The sequence below is a fragment of the Pleurodeles waltl genome, chromosome 1_2 (assembly GCF_031143425.1).
Source record: "Pleurodeles waltl isolate 20211129_DDA chromosome 1_2, aPleWal1.hap1.20221129, whole genome shotgun sequence".
NCBI classification, from domain to species: Eukaryota; Metazoa; Chordata; class Amphibia; order Caudata; family Salamandridae; genus Pleurodeles; species Pleurodeles waltl.
The window spans coordinates 1129262421-1129289884 of record NC_090437.1 but is presented as its reverse complement, the minus strand read 5'-3'; positions in this window follow the sequence as shown (position 1 = coordinate 1129289884).

The window sequence follows — 27464 nt, the reverse complement described above, 5'->3', positions numbered from 1 at the left end:
GGGTTCATCTTTCACATACATCCACATCCCCCAGCACATCAAATCAGCTGTTGTGAGGAACTTATGGACCAGAGTTGGTTCGCCCTGATTTTTGCTTTATTTCCCATTTCATATTTTATACCTCAGCGCTCTGCTTCCAACACAGTATGGCTTTATTATATAAACAGTGCACTGACCCAGAGTGGGCATAGGGCATTCCAGTCACAAGAATCCTGGGATGAATTCTGTGTTAGACATGCAGCTCTGCTATCGCTAACCTAACAGCTTCCCAAAAGATTGCCATCTAAACCGCAGGCAGACTCCTGACACTATCTCCAGGTATGAGGCTAAGGCTAATACTTTAGATCCTGCCAGGCAGACGGGTGCACCGCTATGTTCTCAGTGAAGTCTTAGGTAGGAATGTCTAGAACCTGTAGAACACATTTGCCAAGGTTGCATTATTTATTGTCTTGACCATTTTCAAAATGCTGGTACCTTTGCTCCGTTCCATCTGCCTAAATATCACAGGTCATTCTCTCTATGATAGATTGTGATTGTTTCAATAAATGCATTGAAAACTTAATATTTATTTTTTGTGTGTTCGCCCAGGCAAGCATGAGTAATACAACAAAAGGGTGAGATTTGTTTCCACAACTTCTCTGAGGAGTTGGAGTGTCATGTTTCGGTTGCCGTAATCACCTTCCACCCCGATAGGTTCAGGGGTCCAGTGAGGCACTATGAGCTAGCCAGGAATTGGGCCAACAGTTAATCTCCCACATTCTGAAGTCCTGTTTTCCTAATATGCAGTCCTATTACCTTAGTAGAAACTGTATATAGGTGAAGTACTTATTAAACCGATCTCCAGCATAGTATCTTTCATGTGCCCAAAGTGCCCTATTCACCTTAAATTGGAGACATCCATGGTGTTAGGGATAATATCCTCCTCAGCAGTATAAGAAGCACCTATATTTGTTTGTAGGATGTTCAAGCTTGAATCAATAAAAGGATACCACACTTACGGACTCAATACGAGACTCCACATCCCCCAGCCTTGCAGTGGCAGTCAGACCGCCGCAGTCAAAGAGGTCTGACTGCCAAATTACAACTTTGGCAGGTGGACCTGCCTAAAGACCACTGTCCCCGCCAGGAACATCGTTTCCGACGTGGTGACGGCGTTCGCGGTTGTACTCTCCGCCACCTGGCTGATTATAACCCCACTTTCTGCCAGCCTTTTCATGGCAGGGACCCCGCTATAAAAAGGATGGTGGAAAGCCAGTCCTGGGGGCCACAGGGAGGGGCCTGGACTGCCCATGCCACGCATTGCCCCCTGTCCAGCACCATCAGTGCACATTCCGAGGGTGCTGGTCGACTCCCTCTCTGCTACGATATAGGACTTGGCTCCCTTAGAGTAGTTGAGTCCTATATTGCAACACTGTTCCCGCCACATTGACCAGTGGGAATGCGTATTACAATGTTCCCGCCGATCAGCCTGGCAGGACAATTGTAATACACTCAGGGGGACATCACCGCCATGGTGGTGGCATCCTCCCTGTGAGTATGGCGGTCCTGTGGTGGGACCGCCAAACTCATAATGAGGTCCTTAGTATTTCCTTCTCTGAATTCCATTCACTAAGATGGTGAATTCATTGACTATTCCTCTGAATTAAAGGCATGCTGTCACACAACATTTACTACAAAATGGTATACCTAATAGTGGTAGAGATGTTACATTTGGGGTAGAGGCATATGATGTGTACAAGTATTTTACTCATGGGTCACTTTTTCTGCAATCGATGCCAACACAAATCAATTTCATACATACACAGTGGTCAACCCACCAGGCCAATACAGAGCATACAAATACTTAGAAATACCTTTAACATATCAGGAACACCAAAATTGGTTCTAAGACCCCCTACCACATGTTGTTGAACACGTTAGATTTTGTCCCCTCAGTAATGTCTGGGCCACATGACCAGTACTAGCTGCCTACACACCCTATCCAAACATACAAAATTTAGCAGCAGGCGATCTACGTCCATCATATAATAATGTTATATAATAATCTAGTTGGATTACACAGATGTTAAGCACAATTTGTTATGTAAACTTTAAACACTGCCCCAACAAGGGCTGCTCTAGCTGTCAATCTACAATTGGCTGCACCTGGTATTAACCCAGTAACAATTAACGGTTTATAATGCTACAGAATGGGAGGAAATTCCGTTCTGGATTGCTCAAAAACATACCAGCTTTAAGCAGTGTTTCCCCATACAGGACACCAAGATAAACATAGAATTCTTGCAATGTGCTTGGGATGGTGCCCTCTACTGACCCCTGAGCCACATGGGGTACAGTCTTTGTAGCAATATATACCATAATCCATGGTACACCATCTCTTGCTGTTTTACCAGATGTGTTGAAACAGACAGAAAATTAATATGGGGGTGCCTCGGCCATCGATTTGGGGATTAAATTGATTGGTAATTTTGCCACACTACCCTTAATAATTTTAGAAAACGTAAAAGGGGAAGCAGTAGCACTGGCAGTATACCAATGCCTCGCACAAACTCTTTTGGTAGATCAGGAGCGTGAATTACCAAAAATTACTGAAGAAAACTATACATCCATAGGTTGCTATAATATAGGGGCCAGACCAAATATGCCACTGTTTAAAGGTAATCCTGGAAAGGATAATACCAAGCAAAAGTCTTCAAAAAAAACCTGGGATAAACAAAGATCGAATAAAAAAAAAAAAAAATCACAGGGAGAATCTCCGCAACCGGAAAGTTTGGAAAAACCTTATATTTAACATAACTGTGATGATTTGAAACAGCCTGACAAGTATCATTATACTGATAACGCCCTTCTCATTCCTTTCAGGACTCATCTGACAAAGGGTTTCAGAGAGCAAGAGGTTGAAACGCAGACAAGAAGAGTACATGAAACCAAAAAAAGGACTCACAGCGCTCATCTAACATCATCATAAAAAAGGAAGAAAAACTTCCACAACAAAAACCCCAATTCAAAAAGAAGGAAGCTGGAATTTTGGCTAAATATGCCACACATATTGAGAACAATCCTGCAGAATAGGACGTGGGCAGTGACTCAGCTAGATAGTGTGGGATAGTTCACGATAGCTCGCCATAATCTTCAAGAGTTTGTGGATGTGAAAGAAACTAAAAACTACAATGATATTGAAACCCCAGATAGACAAGTCACCTCCAGATAGGGTGTATAAATTGAACATACTGATTGAGGGAGACATAATGCATACAATTAAAGTAATTTTCTGGGAAATGCTGATACTTAGTTATGACATTCGCTTGGCTGAAAACGATTGGCCACCAGAGTTTGTAAGAACTCTCCCACAAGGAGAAGATGTGATTTTACCATCTTTCTTGGTTCAAGTTCCTGACTAAGTAAAGCAAGCATAAACTGCAGAATGGGCTTTTTCACAAGCTCCTGCACTATACCACAAACACATGTGCTGGGATAATGATTCACCTTACCATGTAATACCCATAAAGTCCAGCCCAGAAGTACAACCACAGTACCCAATAAACATCATGTAAAAGCTCCAGTGACTGAAATTCTTTCACAACTTGAGTACCAGAGAGTAATTGAACCCTGTGTATTTCCCATGAACAACCCCCTGTTACCAGTAGCTAAGCCAGATCCCTCCTGTAGAATAGTCTTCAATTATTGAAACCCATAAAAAGTACAACACAAACCTAGATATTTCCAATGGATTTGTCTCCTAAAACATAGCATCTGAAAGAAGGAATCTGACCGCCTTTTCCATGCTTGGCTCCCAAACCCATTTTTGCTGGCTCCCACAAGGGTGTAAGAATAATCCAGGGCTGTCTCTGCCCATGTAACATCAATATTACTTGATAGGCTCCAGAAGCATTGTCTTATGTCGCTGACATATACTTTATGGAAAAATGATTTAAACACTCATTTAGCCAGAGTAGATCGCATAATTTTGGGGTCTGCAGAGCATGGCTACAAAGTCAAGCATAAGAAAACAAAAATTGCTTTTCTCAGTGTCCCATTCCTGGAGTACAAGTTATCAAATGTGGGGAAGAGAATGGCCCTACACTTCCTTGAGAAGTGTGCTCTATTACATCCACCAAATACCACCAAAAACTGCAATCCTTGTAAGGATTTTTTAATATTGGCAAAACATACATATGTGGTTATTCACAATGCATATAACAACTGTACAATTTAATTCATCCAGATGGTTCCACCAAACATTGGACACCAAAACATACACAAATACTCAGATCACTACAGACTGACATGCTTGGAACAAGACACTTACACACACTTTGGCTTTGTCTATGTCACATTAATTAAAGGTGACACAGTGCTGATTGCATACAAGTTGCATTTATATTCAAAGGCTGAAATGGGTTTTGCGTCCACTGCAAAAAAAACTGACTGCATTTCAGATGGCTGTCATTAAGAAAAGACCACTGGCTCAGGGAAAATGCATCATTGTTGTTACTCCCGTTCTAGCCTTAGAGGCTGTCCCAAATGCAAAAGCCTTACATCCCAGATGGATACAATGGGCCATTTCCTTGACTGCCACTGATGTAGTTTATGTGTTTGACCCTATATTACAAATTCAAGAATTTTTCCAATATGAACTGGAATACCCCATTCCCACTAACATTTTACCTCTTGATCAGTATAAATATTTCATATACACTGGCAGTTCGGTTCAGCCTGTTATAGGCACCAACACCAATACTCTGTGGCTTGTGCAGCTGTTTATGGAGTAATGAGGGATGGAGAGTTCCACCCTCAACAACCCTTCATGCATTCCCTATGGGATTGCACTGTGCAATTGGCTGAACGTAAAGCTTTAAGTCTGTCACTATAATATGCGGATCGTGAATTCCCTTTTCTTATAGTGTGCGATTCCTATAACTATGTCCAGTCTTTTAATGGAAACTTGCATTATTGGTGCCCTAATGGATTCAGGACTCTAAAGAAAATACTATCAAGCATAATGTGCTTTGGGGAAAGGTGGCAGAACTTAAAGGTAAGCTGCCACAAGCTCACGTAATACATACAATGATTCACCAACATGTTGGAATACACATTGCAGGAATTCATTGGCTGCAATTACTCGTTCCCATATGAGGGGCGATGAAAAAATGTTGTCTGTCGTAAATTATTCGGCTAACTGCACCCCCTTCCTAAAAGCATATCCAGCAAAATATTCCTAACACTTAAGTGCACAAAACATTCCTGATGTAACTACTTCAGGGATGGGTGATCCCTAACCAAGATCGTAGATTAGAACTGATTAGAGCTGCAAATGAGGGGGTTGTGTCTGCCCATGTCAATGTGGCAGCTACAGTTTTTCTGTTACACGGATGCTATTGGTGTCATGGTCTGTACAAACAGGCAAAGCAGTGTGTCCTTAGTTGTGACGTCTGCCAACAAATTAAAGGTTCAGCCATCAAACCTTCACAACAGACACGCCCCCTAGTGTCATACAAAGCACTGCAGTGTACATAGTTGGACCACTGTGGCCCCCTGATTTCGGATGTGCATTTAAATGCACACTACTTGCTGTAGATTCTTGATCCAGATTTTTCTGGGTGTGGCCACCTCAATCGGCTGATGCTTGCACTGGTATTAAAGATTTGCAAGTCTTTGTTGGGACATATACAGGAGCTGCATTCCACTTGGACCGGGCCCTGCTTTGGCCTCAAAAGTATACAGGGATACCTTAGGAAACCTGGCTGCAGCTGTGCATTATTCCTCACCCTACCATCCTGAGGGACGTTCGATAGTGGAAAGGAAGAACTGAGACGTAAAGAAATCCATAACAGCTAGAGTATTAGGTTCAGGTTGCAGTTGGATCCACCACCTTTATGGAGTCCAGAGAGCCTTAAATAATATGCCTAGAAGATCTTTTGGTGGCCATATGAAGTCCCTTTTTCGCATCCATATGTATGTGCCAGATCTTGATGGTCGTGGCACAGTGGCTGCAGAAGCACCTTTTGACATAAATTAATGTCTCACTATCTTACAGGAACCCCAAGACTTCCGAGATAAGCATTCCACTACGTATACTATACTGTAAGAGTGGAGGATCAAACAGCACTTACCGGCTAGATTCCAAATGTTAGGGATCTGGTTAGAAAAATGATTGCGGTGAAGAAAGAATTTGGACCATCATACCATGCACCTTTGCCAGGTCTTGATACTCGAGGTACCAGAACTGTGATTTTGCCACCACTTGCTAGAAAACCGCTTTGTCTCCATTGATCAAGAAAAATTGCATCATGTGGCTGATCCTACACAGTAGGCCTCGAGGACTCCTGGGTAGTTCCCTAGCCCCCCTCACTACAATACAAGAAATACCTCTTCAAGACAACATTGTTTCCCCTAGGTTGGAAAGGGCAGAGAATGAACTGCTGTTGATTCCAGTTACTTCTAGAAATAAACACACCAGACGCAGTTCTACAGTTCTCTACCACTTCTCAAATCAACAGAGTTATTTATGATGAACCACCTTTGACTGACACACCTCTTCATGGTATACATAGGTTTTTTCACTATCTTAAACAAACCTACCTGATCCGTCTATGATCCTATTGGTGGATTATACCCACTTTGTTTGCTCTCTTCTTGCGGATTGGATTTGTGACTGTTTTGTTTGCTCATAAATCAAGATTATCTATCTGAACGCTCTGCTGTAGTACTGGTAGAAGAGGCAATGAAGTCTCATTTGTTTTCCCACAAAGTGCGAAGAGTCCTGTCCATGGTGAACATTTCTGCTGTTATAGTTCCTGATGGGATTGTTTGGGATAAGGTTCCATATGATATTTATGATCTTACAGAAACTTTTCAAATTCTATATGTTTTTAAGGTTGCGATGGACGATCTGATCACACCAGGTGTTGTGTCTGATGATTGGGATGTAAAAATGGTTTCTTCAATGCTTTCTGTGCTTGAATGCTATACTGTAGTTGAAAGTGAAGATATGTACATTAACTCAGCCAATTACAGTGAAATGTTTTGTTACCATCACTATGCACACCATTACCTACACAGAGCTAGTACTTCATGTACAATTTTCAATTCCACACAATGGGAACATACTTAGACAAATTCACATATTTTTATGGACATGATACTTTAGATCCTGTGTCTTACTGCATTAAACTGCCATCAACAAAAGCAAGAAAAGACATGCTGTCTGATACTAAACGAATTTGCTCAAATTCATTTGTTTCCCAACTAGTCAGTAAATGCTATGAATACTGGAAAGAAACAATTAATTTAAAATTGGTTTGGGGAACAAAAGATTGGCAAGTGCAGGCAATGGATGCCCTATTTAAAGTGAGTATACCTCCACTACAGATGCTTTTTCTGAATGACATAGTTCAGCACACTACTTGCCTAGGTCTAACAAAAATAAAAGAAATGAATGTTCCCAGTATTCCTTCAACCACACAATTTGACAATAGGCAAAGTTTGGTGAATTGCACAGAAGAACAGCACAATGGTATGGTTCAGAATGGAACATTTAATTTGACACTTTAAAGTCCTAGCGGGTGATTACTGTGGCCAATGGACACAAATGGTTGTCATGCACGTTTCACAAACTCCTTGCAGGGTTTAAAAGTAAGCAGGCCAGACCCTTGGTATATCCAGACACAGCATACAGGGATTGTCACTGCTCACAGCGTAGGGAAGCTATGTCAGCAATGGTTACAACATTCCACTTTGTCAGCTGCAAAAAAGCACCTCTCTCTCCTCTCTGATGACATAGATTTACAAGAATGTTTGTTAAGTCTTAGATCACCATGCTCCAAAAGATTCTTGTATGCCATTTACAATCAAATTTGGAAGTGTTCTCAAATGGAAGCTGCTGCTTGTTCAGGGCAAATAGATCAGGATACTTTTGAAAAAACTCTGGCTTTTGTTGATAATTAAATGAATACACTGTCCACTTGAATTTACACACTAAACAACATTGTGCTTTCTGCAACTGAAATCATACAAAATGAAATGTATTTTCTACAGCATGTACAGAGTCAGCTTATATATATAATGCAGTTGAGTTGGACATTGCAAGTTCTGAAATTGAACCGAGTGCCCTGGAAGCACGTAAACACAAAAGAGTTAATCTTGCCTTTTAATTTAACATGCAAATAACAGATAATGGTTAAGAAGGGTACTACATACACAATGCTTGGGAAAGAAAAGTTAGAAAAGTTGCATTTCACAGGGGCCAAAACACCACCAGCAGTATGACTAATACATGGAGTTATCTCTCTGCCAGTTTCCACGTTTCAGTTCATGTCATGTTTGACACATTGTCCAGTAGGTAGACTTGAGGCTTTAAGGGAGAGCTTTATACACAATGTGTGGGAATTACCTTTTGATTACAAATGTATGAGCGGGGGAAAAGGAAGTCTTTCTCATTGGAAGTGATTGTGAAACTTCTGTAAGCCACTCAATGATTTGTAAACAGGTGACATTGCACGGAGTATATAATGCGACTGTGGCCAATTTGGCATGTTGCTTGAAAGCTGTTCCCGTCTCCTTGATTCACCCAGTTTTAGTTATTAGAACAGAAGATACTTGATGCTGAATGATCAAGGCAGTTGTGAGATGAGAGCAGATGTCCCATATTTTCTGTTTCTGTTTCTCAAACAATGACCTACTGTGGTAACATACTTTTCTCCCCACACATGAGATTAGGGTAGCTAGCTTGTGGCCTTCCACTCCAACATTTAATGCTAACTTTGACAAGCTGAGCAGACCAAAAGCACTATTGATTCAGAAATACATGGCGCTTAAATATGCTTGTGAAGCTTTTGAATTGCAAGTTGCATGGTCATCAATCACTTTCCAAGACACTTCAGTGAACTTGTGAGTCACATTTTTACTGCTTCCAACACTGCAGGTGGTGTGCACTTTTTTAAGGTGACTGGGTCTGGGTTTTTCAGCACCTTCTGTTTTTGGAGTGATTCCATCTTTTATAGACTCCTTGATCATGTCTGTTCCTTCGACTTACTCACCGATCCCCAGAGTTTCTGTTGTCTGTGGATGCAGGATCCTTCTTGGATTCCATTGCCACTTACAATGTCGATGACCTCCTTTTTAGGTTTGAGGCTGCAAGTGCATGCCATAGTGCATGCCTCTCACTTGCAAGACTCGCTTGCAAGACTCTGTTGTGTCCAGTAAAGGGCTTGGAGCCCACCTGTTGCTTACCATTTGTTGGCTTGCATGGCTCTCTTCTTTACAGCCTCACAATTTGTCACTGCAGGCCTGGCATCATTTCCGTTCTTCTGTGTGGAGCAGGCACCAAGATTGATTGAACTTAATCAGTGCCCGTCTGCTGCTCCCAAAGTGATTGAGGTACTCTTTTGCTCTTTTTACCTTCTAGTGCTCTGCAAAGAGAAGGCTTGTGACTGTCAAAACTGTGCCCAGCAGGTCAAACTAAACTGCAAAGTTTTATTTTTTTAGCTAACTTATTTTTATTTTGTCAAGCCGTCTTTTCTCACTTTGCACTGATGTTTTCTTTTGTTTTTGCTTATGGGACTAGTTCTCAAAAGATTATGATTATCTTGCCCGCAATATTGCAAAGCGACATTGTAGGAAGTTGGCTCTGTATGCACTATTTCAAAGTAAGGAATAGTATGCACAGAGTCCAAGGGTTCCCCTTACAGGTAAGATAGTGGCAAAAAGAGATAATTCTAATGCTCTATTTTGTGGTAGTGTGGTCGAGCAGTAGGCTTATCAAAGGAGCAGTGTTAAGCATTTGTTGTACACACACAGGCAATAAATGAAGAACACACACTCAGAGACAATTCCAGGCCAATAGGTTTTTGTATAGAAAAATATCTTTTCTTAGTTTATTCTAAGAACCACAGGTTCAAATGTTACATGTAATACTTTAAATGAAAGGTATTGCATGTAGGTACTTTAGGAACTTTGAATAATCAACATAGCACATACAATCTTCACATAAATCATATATAGCTATTTTAAAACTAGACAGTGCAATTTTCACAGTTCCTAGGGGGAGTAAGAGTTAGTTAGTTTTTGCAGGTAAGCAAACCACCTAAGGGGTTAAAGTTTGGGTCCAAGGTAGCCCACCGTTGGGGGTTCAGAGCAACCCCAAAGATACCACACCAGCAGCTCAGGGCCGGTCAGGTGCAGAGTTCAAAGTGGTTCCCAAAACGCATAGGCTTCAATGGAGAAGGGGGTGCCCCGGTTCCAGTCTGCCAGCAGGTAAGTACCCGCGTCTTCGGAGGGCAGACCAGGGGGGTTTTGTAGGGCACCGGGGGGGACACAAGTTAGCACAGAAAGTACACCCTCAGCAGCACGGGGGCGGCCGGGTGCAGTGTGCCAACACACGTCAGGTTTCCAATGGAAATCAATGGGAGACCAAGGGGTCTCTTCAGCGATGCAGGCAGGCAAGGGGGGGGCTCCTCGGGGTACCCACCACCTAGGCAAGGGAGAGGGCCTCCTGGGGGTCACTCCTGCACTGGAGTTCCGATCTTTCAGGTCCTGGGGGCTGCGGGTGCAGAATCTTTTCCAGGCGTCGGGATCTGGGAGTCAGGCAGTCCCGGTCAGGGGGAGCCTCGGGATTCCCTCTGCAGGCATCGCTGTGGGGGCTCAGGGGGGGGCAACTCTGGCTACTCACAGTCTCGTAGTCGCCGGGTAGTCCTCCCTGAAGTGTTGTTTCTCCACAAGTCGAGCTGGGGGCGTGGGGTGCAGAGTAGCAAGTCTCACGCTTCCGGCGGGAAACGCAGTTGTCTTGAAGTTGCTTCTTTGGAAACAAAGTTGCAGTCTTGGGTGAATAGAGCCGCTGTCCGTGGGAGTTTCTTGGTCCTTCTAGAGCAGGGCAGTCCTCTGAGGATTCAGAGGTCGCTGGTCCTGGGGAAAGCGTCGCTGGAGCAGTGTCTTTAGAAGTGGGGAGACAGGCCGGTAGAGCTGGGGCCAAAGCAGTTGGTGTCTCCGTCTTCTCTGCAGGGTTTTTCAGCTCAGCAGTCCTCTTCTTCTTAGGTTGCAGGAATCTAATTTCCTAGGTTCTGGGGAGCCCCTAAATACTGAATTTAGGGGTGTGTTTAGGTCTGGGAGGGCAGTAGCCAATGGCTACTGTCCTTGAGGGTGGCTACACCCTCTTTGTGCCTCCTCCCTGAGGGGAGGGGGGCACATCCCTATTCCTATTGGGGGAATCCTCCATCTGCAAGATGGAGGATTTCTAAAAGTCAGAGTCACCTCAGCTCAGGACACCTTAGGGGTTGTCCTGGCTGGCCAGTGACTCCTCCTTGTTTTTCTCATTATCTCTCCTGGACTTGCCGCCAAAAGTGGGGGCTGTGTCCAGGGGGCGGGCATCTCCACTAGCTGGAGTGCCCTGGGGCATTGTAACACGAAGCCTGAGCCTTTGAGGCTCACTGCTAGGTGTTACAGTTCCTGCAGGGGGGAGGTGTGAAGCACCTCCACCCAGAGCAGGCTTTTGTTTCTGTCCTCAGAGAGCACAAAGAACCTCACCACATGGGGTCAGAAACTCGTCTCTCAGCAGCAGGCTGGCACAGACCAGTCAGCCCTGCACTGAACAATTGGGTAAAATACAGGGGGCATCTCTAAGAGGCCCTCTGTGTGCATTGTTTAATAAATCCAACACTGGCATCAGTGTGGGTTTAATATTCTGAGAAGTCTGATACCAAACTTCCCAGTATTCAGTGTAGCCATTATGGAGCTGTGGAGTTCGTTTTTGACAGACTCCCAGACCATATATTCTTATGGCTACCCTGCACTTACAATGTCTAAGGTTTTGCTTAGACACTGTAGGGGCAGAGTGCTCATGCACATATGCCCTCACCTGTGGTATAGTGCACCCTGCCTTAGGGCTGTAAGGCCTGCTAGAGGGGTGACTTACCTATGCCACAGGCAGTGTGAGGTTGGCATGGCACCCTGAGGGGAGTGCCATGTCGACTTAGTCATTTTCTCCACACCAGCACACACAAGCTGACAAGCAGTGTGTCTGTGCTGAGTGAGGGGTCCCTAGGGTGGCATAAGACATGCTGCAGCCCTAAGAGACCTTCCCTGGCATCAGGGCCCTTGGTACCAGGGGTACCAGTTACAAGGGACTTACCTGGGTGCCAGGGTTGTGCCAATTGTGGAGACAAAGGTACATTTTAGGTGAAAGAACACCAGTGCTGGGGCCTGGTTAGCAGGGTCCCAGCACACTTCTCGGTCAAGTCAACATCAGTAAAAGGCAAAAAGTGGGGGGTAACTGCAACAGGGAGCCATTTCCTTACACAAGCCCCCCCCCCCCAGCCCACAGGCCAGGAGACTCAGCCAAAGCTGGGAGAGTCTTCCTAGTCTGTCAGGCGAGGAAGAGTAGAGGAAATAGGCTGGTTTGTTGCAGGGCCTACTCTGCCTTACATCCTCCTGTTCAGGTCATTCCCTCTGGAGAACTGACCCACTTCCACAGTGATAGGACCTAGTCTGAATTGCCTCTTGTCTGTGACTTTAATGTCTCCACCCATTCTCTCTATTTTGGGGTTAGAGGTATCCACCTCTGCTAATCTTATCTTAGCCAGGGTCACCCCTAGCTTACCCAAAGAGGTTACCCAGAGCTGGAGTAACCACACCATGACCAACAGAGTCAGGGGGCCTAACTTGCTATTTGGCATGGGGTCAGACCACCATGCCAAGGATAGTGCAGCCATAAAGGCTAACACCCAGCAGAGGCCACTGACAGCTGTCAGTGCCCAGAACCACACCTTTAGCTCTTCACCTACAAGGGAAGGGGCTAAGTTACAGGCTTCTTTGGGTTCAGGGTGCCTGTCTGCTGTATTAGAGTGGGGGTTACCACATCTTGTAGTATACACCCTTCTTCCACTCTTTCTTCTGTTAGCTGAGGAGCCACCCACTCAGGCGTAACAGTTGCCTGACTAGCCAGGACTTCTTGTGGGTCAGGTTGGACGTTACCAGCGCCACTTTTGGAGTTCTCCCCTACTGGAGCAGAATCCTCTTGGCTTGCTGGAACCTTGGCTAAAGGTTGTCCACCCTTCCTACACTGTTTTCTTTTTTTTTTCTTCTGGGGCCTGCTTGCAGTTACTGCAGAGGCAACACCTCCAGAATCCTTGGGAGAGGACTGGCACTGGACCAGTTCCTCTCTTGGGCTCTGACTAGCCTCTGGGTAGTCATTTCCAAGGAGACAATCAAGGGGGAGGTCTGTACTGACTACCACCCTTCTCCAGCTAAAAGTCCCACCCACTTCTATGGGCACAAAAACCACAGGCCTATCAGTGACCCTGTCTGGGCTAACTCTTACTCTGGCCATCTCACCTGGGATGTACTGGTTTGAGAACACCAGCCTGTCATGCACAATAGTGTGACTGGCACAAGTGTCTCTCAGGGCAGTGGCTGGGATTCCATTCACCAGTAGGCGGTGGAAGTGTCTACTTCCCTCTGGAATCTCTAACTCACCTGTTGGGCCCTTTTTCCAGTTGAAGGCTATGAAGACCTCCTCATCTGAGGAGTCATCCCCAATGGCTACACTGGTTACCCCTGGGATTTTGCTAGGGGGTTTGTTTTTGGGACAAGAAGTGTCCTTGGTGTGGTGCCCTGTCTGTCTACAGTTATGGCACCATGCCTTAGTGGCATCCCAGTTCTTACCCTGGTACCCACCTTTGTTTTGGGTTGTGTCTCGGGGCCCACCCACCTGGTCTGGTTTTTGGGGGCCTACAGAGGACTCTTTTTCTTTATTTCCAGTGTCACCCACTTTCTCCTGGGGAGGCTTTGTAACCCCTTTCTTTTGGTCACCCCCAGTGGAGGTTTTGGTTACCCTAATCTTGACCCAGTGGTCTGCCTTCTTTCCCAATTCTTGGGGAGAAATTGGACCTAGGTCTACCAGATACTGATGCAACTTTTCATTGAAGCAGTTTCTTAAAATGTGTTCTTTCATAAACAAATTATAAAGCCCAACATAGTCATGCACTTCATTTCCAGTTACCCAACCATCCAGTGTTTTCACTGAGTAGTCTACAAAATCAACCCAGGTCTGGCTCGAGGATTTTTGAGCCCCCCTGAACCTAATCCTGTACTCCTCAGTGGAGAATCCAAAGCCCTCAATCAGGGTAGCCTTCATGAGGTCATAGGATTCTGCATCTTTTCCAGAGAGTGTGAGGAGTCTATCCCTACACTTTCCAGTGAACATTTCCCAAAGGAGAGCACCCCAGTGAGATCTGTTTACTTTTCTGGTTGCACAAGCCCTCTTAAAAGCTGTGAACCATTTGGTGATGTCATCACCATCTTCATATTTAGTTACAATCCCTTTTGGGATTTTCAACATGTCAGGAGAATCTCTGACCCTATTTCTGTTGCTGCCACCATGGATGGGACCAAAACCCATCTCTTGTCTTTCCCTTTCTATGGCTAGGAGCTGTCTCTCCAAAGCCAATCTTTTGGCCATCCTGGCTAACAGGAGGTCATCTTCACTGAGGCTATCCTCTGTGATTACAGGGGTGCTGGACCCTCCTGTGAGGGGAGCAGCATCTCTGACTATCACATTTGGAGACAGGGCTTGAGGGGCCCTGATCTCCCTAATTAGGACTGGAAGGGGGGAATTCTCCTCCAAGTCACTAACTTCGTCCTCTGGGAGGTCATTCTCAGAGGGGTTGGCTTTCTCAAAGTCTGCCAGCAACTCCTGGAGCTGTATTTTGGAAGGTCTTAAGCCAACTGGTATTTTCTTTATTTTGCAGAGAGACCTTAGCTCCCTCATCTTAAGATGGAGGTAAGGGGTGATGTCGAGTTCCATCACATTCTCTTCTGCATTAGACATTATGGGGGTCATTCCTACCCTGGCGGTCCGAGACCGCCAGGGTAGGGGACGGAGGAAGCACCGCCAACAGGCTGACGGTGCTTCTGGGGCTATTCTGACCACGGCGGTAAAGCCGCGGTCAGAAAAGGGAAGCCGGCGGTTTCCCACCGGTTTCCCGCTGCCCCTGTGAATCCTCCACGGCGGCGCTACAAGCAACGCCGCCATGGGGATTCCGACCCCCTTCCCGCCAGCCTGGTTCTGGCGGTTTTCACCGCCAGAACCAGGCTGGCGGGAACGGGTGTTGTGGGGCCCCCTAACAGGGCCCCACATTGATTTTCAGTGTCTGCTTGGCAGACACTGAGAATCGCGACGGGTGCAACTGCACCCGTCGCACACCAGCAACTCCGCCGGCTCCATTCGGAGCCGGCTTCCTCGTTGCTGGTGCTTTCCCGCTGGGTGGGCGGGCGGCCTTTTGGCAGTCGCCCGCCAGCCCAGCGGGAAAGTCAGAATGACCGCCGCGGTCTTTTGACCGTGGTACGGTCTTCTGGCGGTTCCCGCTTGGCGGGCGGCGACCGCCGCCCGCCAAAGTAGGAATGAGGGCCTATGTTTCTAAAAGTTGGAATACTTTTTAAGAATCTAAAACTATCTCTAGAACTTAATTCAAACTTTTACAAAACTTTTAAACTCTAAAAGAAATGCCAATAGGGACTAACACAAGGCCCTAGCAGGACTTTTAAAAATTTAGAAAAATAGCTCAAATTGCAAAAATCAGTTTCTAATGACAATTTTTGGAATTTAGTCGTGTGATCAGGTATTGGCTGAGTAGTCCAGCAAATGCAAAGTCTTGTACCCCACCGCTGATCCACCAATGTAGGAAGTTGGCTCTGTATGCACTATTTCAAAGTAAGGAATAGTATGCACAGAGTCCAAGGGTTCCCCTTAGAGGTAAGATAGTGGCAAAAAGAGATAATTCTAATGCTCTATTTTGTGGTAGTGTGGTCGAGCAGTAGGCTTATCAAAGGAGTAGTGTTAAGCATTTGTTGTACACACACAGGCAATAAATGAGGAACACACACTCAGAGACAATTCCAGGCCAATAGGTTTTTGTATAGAAAAATATCTTTTCTTAGTTTATTCTAAGAACCACAGGTTCAAATTTTACATGTAATACTTTAAATGAAAGGTATTGCAGGTAGGTACTTTAGGAACTTTGAATAATCAACATAGCATATGCAGTCTTCACATAAATCATATATAGCTATTTTAAAACTAGACAGTGCAATTTTCACAGTTCCTAGGGGAAGTAAGAGTTAGTTAGTTTTTGCAGGTAAGTAAACCACCTACGGGGTTAAAGTTTGGGTCCAAGGTAGCCCACCGTTGGGGGTTCAGAGCAACCCCAAAGTTACCACACCAGCAGCTCAGGGCCGGTCAGGTGCAGAGTTCAAAGTGGTGCCCAAAACGCATAGGCTTCAATGGAGAAGGGGGTGCCCCGGTTCCAGTCTGCCAGCAGGTAAGTACCCGCGTCTTCGGAGGGCAGACCAGGGGGATTTTGTAGGGCACCGGGGGGGACACAAGTTAGCACAGAAAGTACACCCTCAGCAGCACGGGGGCGATGCAGGCAAGCAAGGGGGGGGGGCTCCTCGGGGTACCCACCACCTAGGCAAGGGAGAGGGCCTCCTGGGGGTCACTCCTGCACTGGAGTTCCGATCTTTCAGGTCCTGGGGGCTGCGGGTGCAGAATCTTTTCCAGGCGTCGGGATCTGGGAGTCAGGCAGTCCCGGTCAGGGGGAGCCTCGGGATTCCCTCTGCAGGCGTCGCTGTGGGGGCCCAGGGGGGGGCAACTCTGGCTACTCACAGTCTCTTAGTCGCCGGGTAGTCCTCCCTAAAGTATTGTTTCTCCCCAAGTCGAGCCGGGGGCGTCGGGTGCAGAGTAGCAAGTCTCACGCTTCCGGCGGGAAACGCAGTTGTCTTGAAGTTGCTTCTTTGGAAACAAAGTTGCAGTCTTGGGTGAACAGAGCCGCTGTCCTCTGGAGTTTCTTGGTCCTTCTAGAGCAGGGCAGTCCTCTGAGGATTCAGAGGTCGCTGGTCCTGGGGAAAGCGTCGCTGGAGCAGTGTCTTTAGAAGTGGGGAGACAGGCCGGTAGAGCTGGGGCCAAAGCAGTTGGTGTCTCCGTCTTCTCTGCAGGGTTTTTCAGCTCAGCAGTCCTCTTCTTCTTAGGTTGCAGGAATCTAATTTCCTAGGTTCTGGGGAGCCCCTAAATACTGAATTTAGGGGTGTGTTTAGGTCTAGGAGGGCAGTAGCCAATGGCTACTGTCCTTGAGGGTGGCTACACCCTCTTTGTGCCTCCTCCCTGAGGGGAGGGGGGCACATCCCTATTCCTATTGGGGGAATCCTCCATCTGCAAGATTTCTAAAAGTCAGAGTCACCTCAGCTCAGGACACCGTAGGGGTTGTCCTGACTGGCCAGTGACTCCTCCTTGTTTTTCTCATTATCTCTCCTGGACTTGCCGCCAAAAGTGGGGGCTGTGTCCAGGGGGCGGGCATCTCCACTAGCTGGAGTGCCCTGGGGCATTGTAACACGAAGCCTGAGCCTTTGAGGCTCACTGCTAGGTGTTACAGTTCCTGCAGGGGGAGGTGTGAAGCACCTCCACCCAGAGCAGGCTTTTGTTTCTGTCCTCAGAGAGCACAAAGGCCCTCACCACATGGGGTCAGAAACTCGTCTCTCAGCAGCAGGCTGGCACAGACCAGTCAGCCCTGCACTGAACAATTGGGTAAAATACAGGGGGCATCTCTAAGAGGCCCTCTGTGTGCATTTTTTAATAAATCCAACACTGGCATCAGTGTGGGTTTAATATTCTGAGAAGTCTGATACCAAACTTCCCAGTATTCAGTGTAGCCATTATGGAGCTGTGGAGTTCGTTTTTGACAGACTCCCAGACCATATATTCTTATGGCTACCCTGCACTTACAATGTCTAAGGTTTTGCTTAGACACTGTAGGGGCAGAGTGCTCATGCACATATGCCCTCACCTGTGGTATAGTGCACCCTGCCTTAGGGCTGTAAGGCCTGCTAGAGGGGTGACTTACCTATGCCACAGGCAGTGTGAGGTTGGCATGGCACCCTGAGGGGAGTGCCATGTCGACTTAGTCATTTTCTCCACACCAGCACACACAAGCTGACAAGCAGTGTGTCTGTGCTGAGTGAGGGGTCCCTAGGGTGGCATAAGACATGCTGCAGCCCTAAGAGACCTTCCCTGGCATCAGGGCCCTTGGTACCAAGGGTACCAGTTACAAGGGACTTAGCTGGGTGCCAGGGTTGTGCCAATTGTGGAGACAATGGTACATTTGGGTGAAAGAACACTGGTGCTGGGGCCTGGTTAGCAGGGTCCCAGCACACTTCTCAGTCAAGTCAGCATCAGTATCAGGCAAAAAGTGGGGGGTAACTGCAACAGGGAGCCATTTCCTTACAGACATTGTTTCTTCATTATGTGTAACTTATGAAATGATGCTTTAACACATAATCATGCAGTACAAACCAATCCACCCTACTCCAATCTGCCCCCCTAGAATCCACCCCATGGAAAATTGCCATTAGGGTTGAAGGAGTCCATTTGGCTATTCAGAGGGGATAAAATTGACTGAATAGGACAAACAAAGAGGTACAACCTGGAGTGCAAGAAGAGATGACATGACTACAAATCCAGGACCAAGGAAAAACTGTCCAGGGACATTTATGCAGGTATGAGGACCAGAGGAAAACCTGATGTGCAGGAGGATTTGGATCCATTGCAGGAGCAGGTGGCATCCCTCCTTCCAACAGATTTTGTAGCTGGAATAGAAGGGCAGGACAGTGCTGAAGTGAAGGACCAGGAAGAACTACAGGGTGAGTCAATGCAAGGGACCACATGTTAACAAATTGCCAGGCATGGTAACACAGCAACACACTTTGCGGCACTGTGCTGTGCTGTGTGAAAGGGAAATGGCAGGAATGTACCACATGTCAACTCATCCTTGACATCACTGTCCTTTCCTTGGGCAGTAACAATTTTCCTAGCCCACTCCAGCCCTGTCAATTTTTCCAGGACCATGCGGGATGTATTGGTCCACGCAAGGTATTACTTTCCAATACTGAGACTTGTACTGTCATTTATCCCTTCACAAAAGCTATGAAATAAGAAATTAAACTAAAATCAGGGGGAACCAACTTAGGTTCAAAAGGTCCTTACAACACCCCCCTTTGCCAGTAAAAAATACATATTTTAAAATTATACTAACACTATTAAAATGAATAAAATGTTCTCACCAACAAGCAGAGTAAACAAGTCATATAAAAGAATCATTGGCAAAGCCAATAGGTCTCGCCTATACAAGAGCTATTGGCTTTGACAATGTGTCTTGCCATGTTGTACACCAGTGTGGCTGCTGTCCAGCATGGCTAAAAGTTAGTGGTGTGTGTGGAGTGTCAGAGTGGTGTGGGGAAATAGAGTGTCAATGAGTGAATTTTCAGGTGACAAAGACAAGATGTTAATTTTTTGTCACCTCAGTTTTTACAATCTGGTTCTCCTCGTTGAAGTTCGACTTCCTCTTCCTCTTGGATGAGACCAAGTCTTTAGTGTTGGGGTTATTACCCTCCTGGCTCCCAGAGGCTCTTTCCATGGTTCTCAGTAATGTAGTATTGCCAAGTTAATTGCGTCATTTTTTTAACTCTCCCACGATGCATAGCACTCCTGTGTGACGCAATGCTGATTCACAACATGTAGGGGTGCTTTACACAGACTTAAAGAGTATTTGCATTGCGGCACCTTGCGACATTCCTGAAACTGTTGCATCAGAAATTCTGATGCATCTTTGGTCTTTGCCCCATTGTTTGCTGTACCATAAATACGGCACATCCATGGAGCAAGGAAATGCCATAATACAGCACAGATTTTTCTGACACAATGCTGCTACAAAGCAGCGTTGTGTCATAACTCATAAATATACTCCTGAGTGTAGAGGAACACATTAGGAAATGGGCAGTAGGAATACAAAATGAAGCACAGAATATTTTCAAATTAACTTCCATAAAAATACCAATTGTATAGAGAAAGAGAAACTAACATCTGCTATAAAAATCCACTTCCCTCGGAAAAAGCTAGGACTTAAAGTATTTAACTATAGCATTGGTTGTAAAGGTACTACTACAAACCGTAACTGCATTACCAATAACAAATCTTATTACAGGAACAAATATCATACACACACGATAGACTGTACCACTGAAAAATAAGATAACCTCTCAGGTCATCTTGAAAAGGGTGAAACATATACTCAGATTTCACAACATCACGTGTTAGCTACGTATAGTCATTAGAAACTCAGGTAATAACTTGGGAATGTTCTGTCCTCCAGGAGCCCAACCTCTGCCCCTACATTTGAAATATATCTTGCCCAGCTGTATTATATTCACCCTTTCAGAATTTTAACAGCTTGTGTTATTGATGTAGCTGCAACATGCATGTATATTAGGAGGCTAGAGATAATTGCGATACGAGCAGAATTATAGCCTACCAGGGTGGTACCCTTAGAAGATCTATAATTATCACATACGGTTATTATCACATAAAGAAGTCCTGATGACTGAGACACTAGCCTACCTGGTTTTGAAATTCCTAATATGTTCTGCTTACATGAACAGGAGCCTCTATTTTTTAGGAGGAAGCTGTGGCTCACCTTGTGGTAAACTGGGTGCAGGGCCTCCTGCTTCTGCAGTCCTCGAGCTCTCACTGTCCATCTCTCATAAGCAGGTTGTATGTCAGAATATCATGAACCAAAACATCACCTGACAGAAATATAGTGTCCTAAATATGATCAAAATATCGCCCTATTAAGTGCACATTTTCCAATAATACCTCCAGTGGGGCATATTTTCATAAGCGATATTTTGAGCGCAATATTTCTGTCAGACGATGTTTTAGTTATGATATTCTGGTACCATACCACTCTAGTTCAAGCTGCTAGCCCTCGCCCCTCCACATGAGCACTCATTTAACAGTACGTGAGGTACGACATCAGTGATTTGAAGCTAGTGTTTCTGAGGCACAGTAAGCTAAGGTTCATCTCGGGTGCATACAGTACCAACTCCTGAAGGCTCAACAGTGACACATCTCTAGGAGCACATTAGGGTGTATTTGTGTAATTGTTTGGCTCAGACGTTCCATCACAACAAATTATGAATCATGTGCTTCTCCGTCTATTCAGGGTCACAGAGACAGCTCAAGAAGTTCCTGATTTTCCTTTAAACTATCTCAGCGATGGAGTGGGCAGTTGCTTTGCAGCGGAATATCTCATGGAGAGGGAATGCTTATTCATACCCTATGTCTTTAATTTCAAATCTATTTCATTGTCTCCATTTAGTTAACCAAGCCAAGGATTGATCACTTACCTTATGGTGCAGCAAACACCAGCACAAGATGCCTTATGTATATTGTTTTGCACCATCACCATTTCAGTACATGTGCTACGGTGTCGGGTTATTAAATCAATAATCCTAAAATCCTGTGTATCCTGCCCTGCTACCTCAAACCCCTAATGCGCTCAGTTCCTTACAGCAGCCACCACACTTTTATCCTTTGTTGGCATGTGCACAGGCATCATGGCATCCTCCAGGGAATTCTCTTGGCCTATCACAACAAATGAATGCCCAAACAAGCTAAAACTGAGGAATGCAGGTGTTTTTCAAATGGGAGGCTGGCTCCTGTTCCCGAGACTGCACCAAGTGAACCCTTAAATCAATCATTCGCATCTCCTGACCAGGCCCAGGGGATTTTATCACTTACTTTATTTGCAGTATTTTCCTCATGTGATATGAGACCAGATCACCTGTGGTTGTGTGTTTGCTCTAAGGGGATCTCAGCACATGCCCACTGTACCCTGTCCATCATCCTTCAGAGAGATTTTTCCTTCCTCGTGAGACACACTGACCAAATGTTTTGTTTAATATGCTTGACATTGTTTACACATTTCCATGGATTAACTAACGTTAACTTCACTCCTGCTGATCTCAGGTTGACAACACATGTGAAGTTAGTTACCTCACTAGGTGACTTCAAAGATGTTCTTTAAGGGGTGCCAAAGATCTAAAGCTACCAACATCCACAGGGCATTTCACTCAATTGGATTCTGTAAAGTGAACGGATTTGTAGAAAAAATGAAATAGTTTAGGTATAAAGAGGAAAAAAATACAACGGTGAAACAGAAAGAAACACATACATAAACCTAGAGTGAAATTAGAAAATCAAAGAAAGGAACATCAAATAGACTCAAAACGATATAATTTTCAGAGTGATAGCAAAGTAAAAGATTTATGATGGTCAGCTTGTCTTGTACTTAGTTCTGGCCTATTCTTTACTTATTCTTTACTATGGGTTTATGCTTTACTTATTTTTTCTTATGTCTACAAGTTTCACTCCTTTGAAGCTCTTGTGCACACTTCCACATCGCGCTGCAGCAACAATGATTTTCAGAGAGACACGATTTGTGAATAATTCTGAGTAACTATTACACTGTGACCTTGGAGGAGCACGTCCACCTGCACCGAGGAGGGCACAGTACAGGTTGAAGTGACACGGAGCCTGAGTCTGGTTAATAATCAATAAAGTCTTACATCTAACCTAACTATGCCTATGACTGATTGTTTTGTAATATACAAAGAAAAAGAGAGAAATCAATGCTAGACTTCCACAAAAGCTTCTCAGGGGCATGAAACAAAACACATTCACTTTAACTAATCAAACACACGCAAAAAACATACAAAAGACAGAGAAAGACAGGATAAAAATAAGCGAAAATCCTCCAACATTCACAATGTTCAAACTGTTTGTACCCAACTGCCAAACTCTAAATCAGGCCCAGTGCCTGGTTCTGTGTAATGTGTCTGCCATGTCAGGATAGCATGGAAATAGTGATATCCTCTGTTATGTGAGCACATTTTCTATATCCCAGACGCCAAAAGAATTAACTATGCTCACATCACATGGAGGTGTGCGCATGCTTATAAAGATAATTTATGAACAAATGTGGAAATCAGGGTTATGGATGTAAAAGTTACATCATGGTAAATAGTAGGTTGACTAGTTTTTCTTGCATGAGTCAATGAGTACCAACAAATTGGTATTCGGTAATGATGAGGCCCCTTCATCCCATATTGTGGGTGTGTAATTATGACAGTACTTTAGTCACTTTCTATTACAAAATATGTACCTTTTGACTCCTTACAAGGATGCCAACTCAAAACATTTATTATACATCCAGCTCCATGGCACTCATTTGGTAAAAGGGAAAACATTCCAGGGCCCTTATCATGCACAGGGCGCACTTTTATTGTTTGCGCCATGGCGCATCTTTAACTGTGTGCGCCTTGTGCAAACAGGGAAAGTGCGCCCTATTACAGTGAATGCACTGTCCTCAGGGAAGCTGCAAACTTGTGCTGCCTCGGGGCACCGCATTCAAGTGAAATATGGAGCGGCTGCTTCAAAGCCGCTCTGTGTTTTAGTGTGCTAGCGGCACCTGCCTGCACTTTAAAGAGGGATTAGAGATCCCTTTGCTGGCGCGTGCAGTGAGTGACTGAACCTGCCTGCAAAGGGCTGCCCCCCCCCCATAGAGGTCTTCCATCAGGGGATGCACTGGCAGAGCACCAAATTTTTTGGGGTGCACAGAAAGTGCTCCTACTGACAGCTTCTTTGTGCCCCCGTGCGTAATACAGCGCAGGCACAGAGGAAAAGCGATTCCCTTATTTGCATGGGGGCATGCCCCTATGCAAATGACAGAATGTCCTCTTCAAACAGCTCTGGCGCTACATGTGTACTAGCGCTATCTGTCTGACATATGGAGCCTTCTATAACACAAAGTGGGAGCACAAGCCCGTTTACGTAATACAGACCCAGTCTGTTTTTTCTGATGTGATTATAGATATTCATTTCTTAATGTGGAGGGTTATTATTTAGCTAAATATTATATTTTGTATACATAATACAAATTTACACATTTTAAGTACCACATGAATACGCCTTAATATAAAAAACTGATTTCGTACTAAAGGATATTTTATAGGACAGGGCCCATTTTTTATTGCAAGGGGAACCTGGTTCACCAAAAGATAAATCTAGACATTGGCTCCACACAGAGTCGTTCTAAAATGAATTCACCAATCCTGTGTGTCACTAGTACGCCAAACGCAAGACTCCTCTTCAGCAATTTAGCAATTTGCTGGCTCAGTTTAAGGGGTCAACAGGTAAAGAAATGCGTTTTGAGAAAGTGCTTCTGGCACTCTACAGAAGTCATTAGAGTAGCCACGTCACACTAAGCTGCATATAAAAATATTATCCACTGATGCCAATAACAGATCTTCACTCAAAGAATCAGAATCTGCAAAAAAAAATCTCGTTATAATTTTAGGCTAAGGGGTGAGATCACTGTGTGCATGCCGAGGAGCACAGAACAGCTTTTGAAAATGGGGTGACCACCCTGAAAGCCATTCTTTGGTGCTCTTTCACAAACCCAAAAAAGTTAATTTACTCCTAAAAACGACAGGAGTAAGTGTGCAAGTATGATTTCAAGATTCCACCTACACTACCATGTTTAGGTGGACACGGGGGTAGTGACTGAAAAGTATTTTCAATGTGGTGAAAAGATATAAAACATTATGTGCAGAAGTGTGGATTTCCACTAATGCTGACACCGTGGGGTCACTCCACTGTGTTCTCTGCTTCAGCAAGGGTAGTTAGGATAAAGTAGCGGTATCAGGCCCTACTCTCCGTTCCCCTTTGGTAAGCCCTGTACACCCTCGCTAGCCATGGGCTCAAGTTCATAAAAACACCCGCAGGAACAAAAAGTAAACGGTGACATTAGAGCCCTGTTCGCTTTCTGTAGTTTCCGTACTTTTGCCTTCCCCTTGCCCCTAAGCAGCAAATAACAGTTGTTACGCGTGGAACAAGAGGTCATCCCTGTGATATCATCAGGGGTCAAAGGGTGCGTAATATCATCTCCGCTACTCCTGGCACTTTGTTAAATCGATATGGTTGTGTTTCAGAAAAGACCTCAAGACCCTGCTCTTCAAGCAACACCTAGCCAAAGTTTGGTTCCATATAATAATGCCTCTGAAAGTATACACTTGGCCACAGATTAAGCATCCGTAGAAGGCTAATTTATGTGGCAGGGCTGACTGCATTACACAGCAAGACAAATCAAAATACGCGGTAATGCAGTAATGAAAGGCAAATCATGCAAAATATTATGAGATAAAAGACAAATGATGCAAAATATTCCTTGGCATTGTCGTCTAGCTAAACAGGCACTAGTACAAATAATGCATAAAGTATTGTAGTGCAAAAATGCACCGGTTTCTTAAGAAAGAAAAATATTCCGAAAATCATATTCAGCATAATATGCACCAATAACGCGCAAAAACTCCATGTAATTAACACAGTCATTTCTGCTTCCCAGATTAAAAATGATGATGTAAACTGTGTACAATGTTGCGCTCCACAGAAAACAAGTCTAAAAGTACACAATTCGTGTACCCTATATTCTACAGGCACAATTATATTCGAACACCTTTTCCGTCTTGGGTGTAAACTGTTTCTTCTCTAAAAGCATCTCTTTCCGTTTCCATGTGAGGCTCTTCACTCCCACGCTGCAGTCCTTGCCGCAGACCAGCACTGCCTGGCACATTTATCACCTCTGCAAATCTTCACTCCAGCAATCAACTACTGAAGGTGACCAACAAACTTTTGCGACGTGTCTTGAGTGATGCTGCAACCATATGTACAGTGATTTTATTACGTTTTAATCAATTCAACATAGAATGACAATTTTTGTTAAAATGTACAAATTCTAGAGCAGATGATGGACTATGTGATCAGTGTAATAAAGTCATATGCATGTAGAATATCTTTAGCCGCACAACCCTGTTTTCCGGTGTTCCCTCATCCCTTCCTAAGTCAGGCCTCGGCAGGCTCTTAGCCACTCCTCATCTTGGCCCTCCTTCTCTCTCTCACCCATTTCCAGACACTCCCTCCATCCATGCCAACTTCGTCACTCGATTGCTGTCCTCGTACCACCTCACAGTGTACAGTGCTTTGTTGGTAGGCTTCTGCCATTATGAATCCACATTTACACCTATATAGATGTTATTTTTTTTATTGCTGAGAATCAGACAAAGAAAAACAACTAATGAGACTACGACCCCTAGACTCTGTTTGCAGACCAGCTGTGTGCCTTTTTAATTGCAATTTCCGAGGTCAAAGAGTGTTCCAGCTCCTGGGACATACGCATGAGTTTGCTATCACCTGTGTTTACAATGGCAGTGCCATCCATACCAGCAACCGAAATATATGACACGAAATCTAGATTGTTTGTTAAGCATACAATAGAAAGCGTATCATAACAATGTACAAAGTAAAAAGTTCGCCTGTGGGGATAAAAGTAATTAAAGGTTGATAGCTGAAACGCACGAAAATAAGCACGAGGCCTGAGAAACTTGTAAAAAGTAGTACAGACGCTGCCTTCCCCGGCGGATATCGCAGTTGAGCAACTGCACATCTTCGGCAGGGTTCCTTCAGAACAGGGACTTTGTCTTGCGTGGCTGACAGCGAGATCATTCAGGCGACAGGCCTGTAACGAGAGAGATAAAATAAAAGACGATATACGGGGCAGGAGTGCTTTCCGCATTGTAATGTGTTTAATGGGTACTTCTGGAAAAGGGAACGCGCTACCTATCTTCTCAGCACAGACACGGCCGTGATAGCCCACGGCTGAAGTTAATGCGAAAAGGCGCGCATTGTTTATTTCTGCACCCAGTAGAAAAGCCCTCTTGGGCTGATAAGGGAATTCATTTGTTGTGTAGGGAACAAGTGGGAGAAATTCTGTTTCCACTTAGCAGTAAATAAAAGAGAAACCGGCAATTTGTCCAGTTCTCTAAGCCGTTGTGTAACTGTGCGTGTCAATTTCTAATTGGTTCTTGTTTTTTAAATGTATGCAAATGTATCTAAACGAAAGTTTGCAGACTGGTGGTTAGGACCAGTATGCTAACAAGTTACCATCAGTCAGCTAAACAAAAGTGACCTGTGAGACAAGGGCTTAGCTTCCTCGAAGCAGCAGGTGCAATGGAACTGGTGCTAAGAGCCCTGAAGCTCCCACTTCCCGGACTACTGCTGTATTTTACAATTGAAAACAGCGGCCCGGGGCCCATTTCATTCCTTGCACTAGGGCCCATGACCCACTGCCGTGGCTACTAGTGCGTAGCATATTTCAGTTGGGGTTAGCCAGCTGCCTTTTTAGGTCAAGCATGTGCATTTGACGTGTTATATATTTTTAAGTATACTTATACTGTGGGTTCTAGCGATTTCATTTGTTGGTTCCAGTGTCCTGTAAAAATCGTTGCTTGCTAGTGGTCAGTTCTGCCTCTTTGTCCTGCCTTTTTCACTTTGGGAGCAGCACCAACTATTGTATAATTGTGCTATGTCCTCTTTATGTCTTCTGTAGGGGACTTATTTTTAGCATTTGCCTGTTGGTCTTACACTGTGGGTGTGTGTTCAGTCCCTCATCCCCACCAGCTCCCTCTGCAAACATAAAACCAACAGCAGAGGGAGGCTTTTTCAGTCGCCCTCCCACGTTTGGCTTGGAATT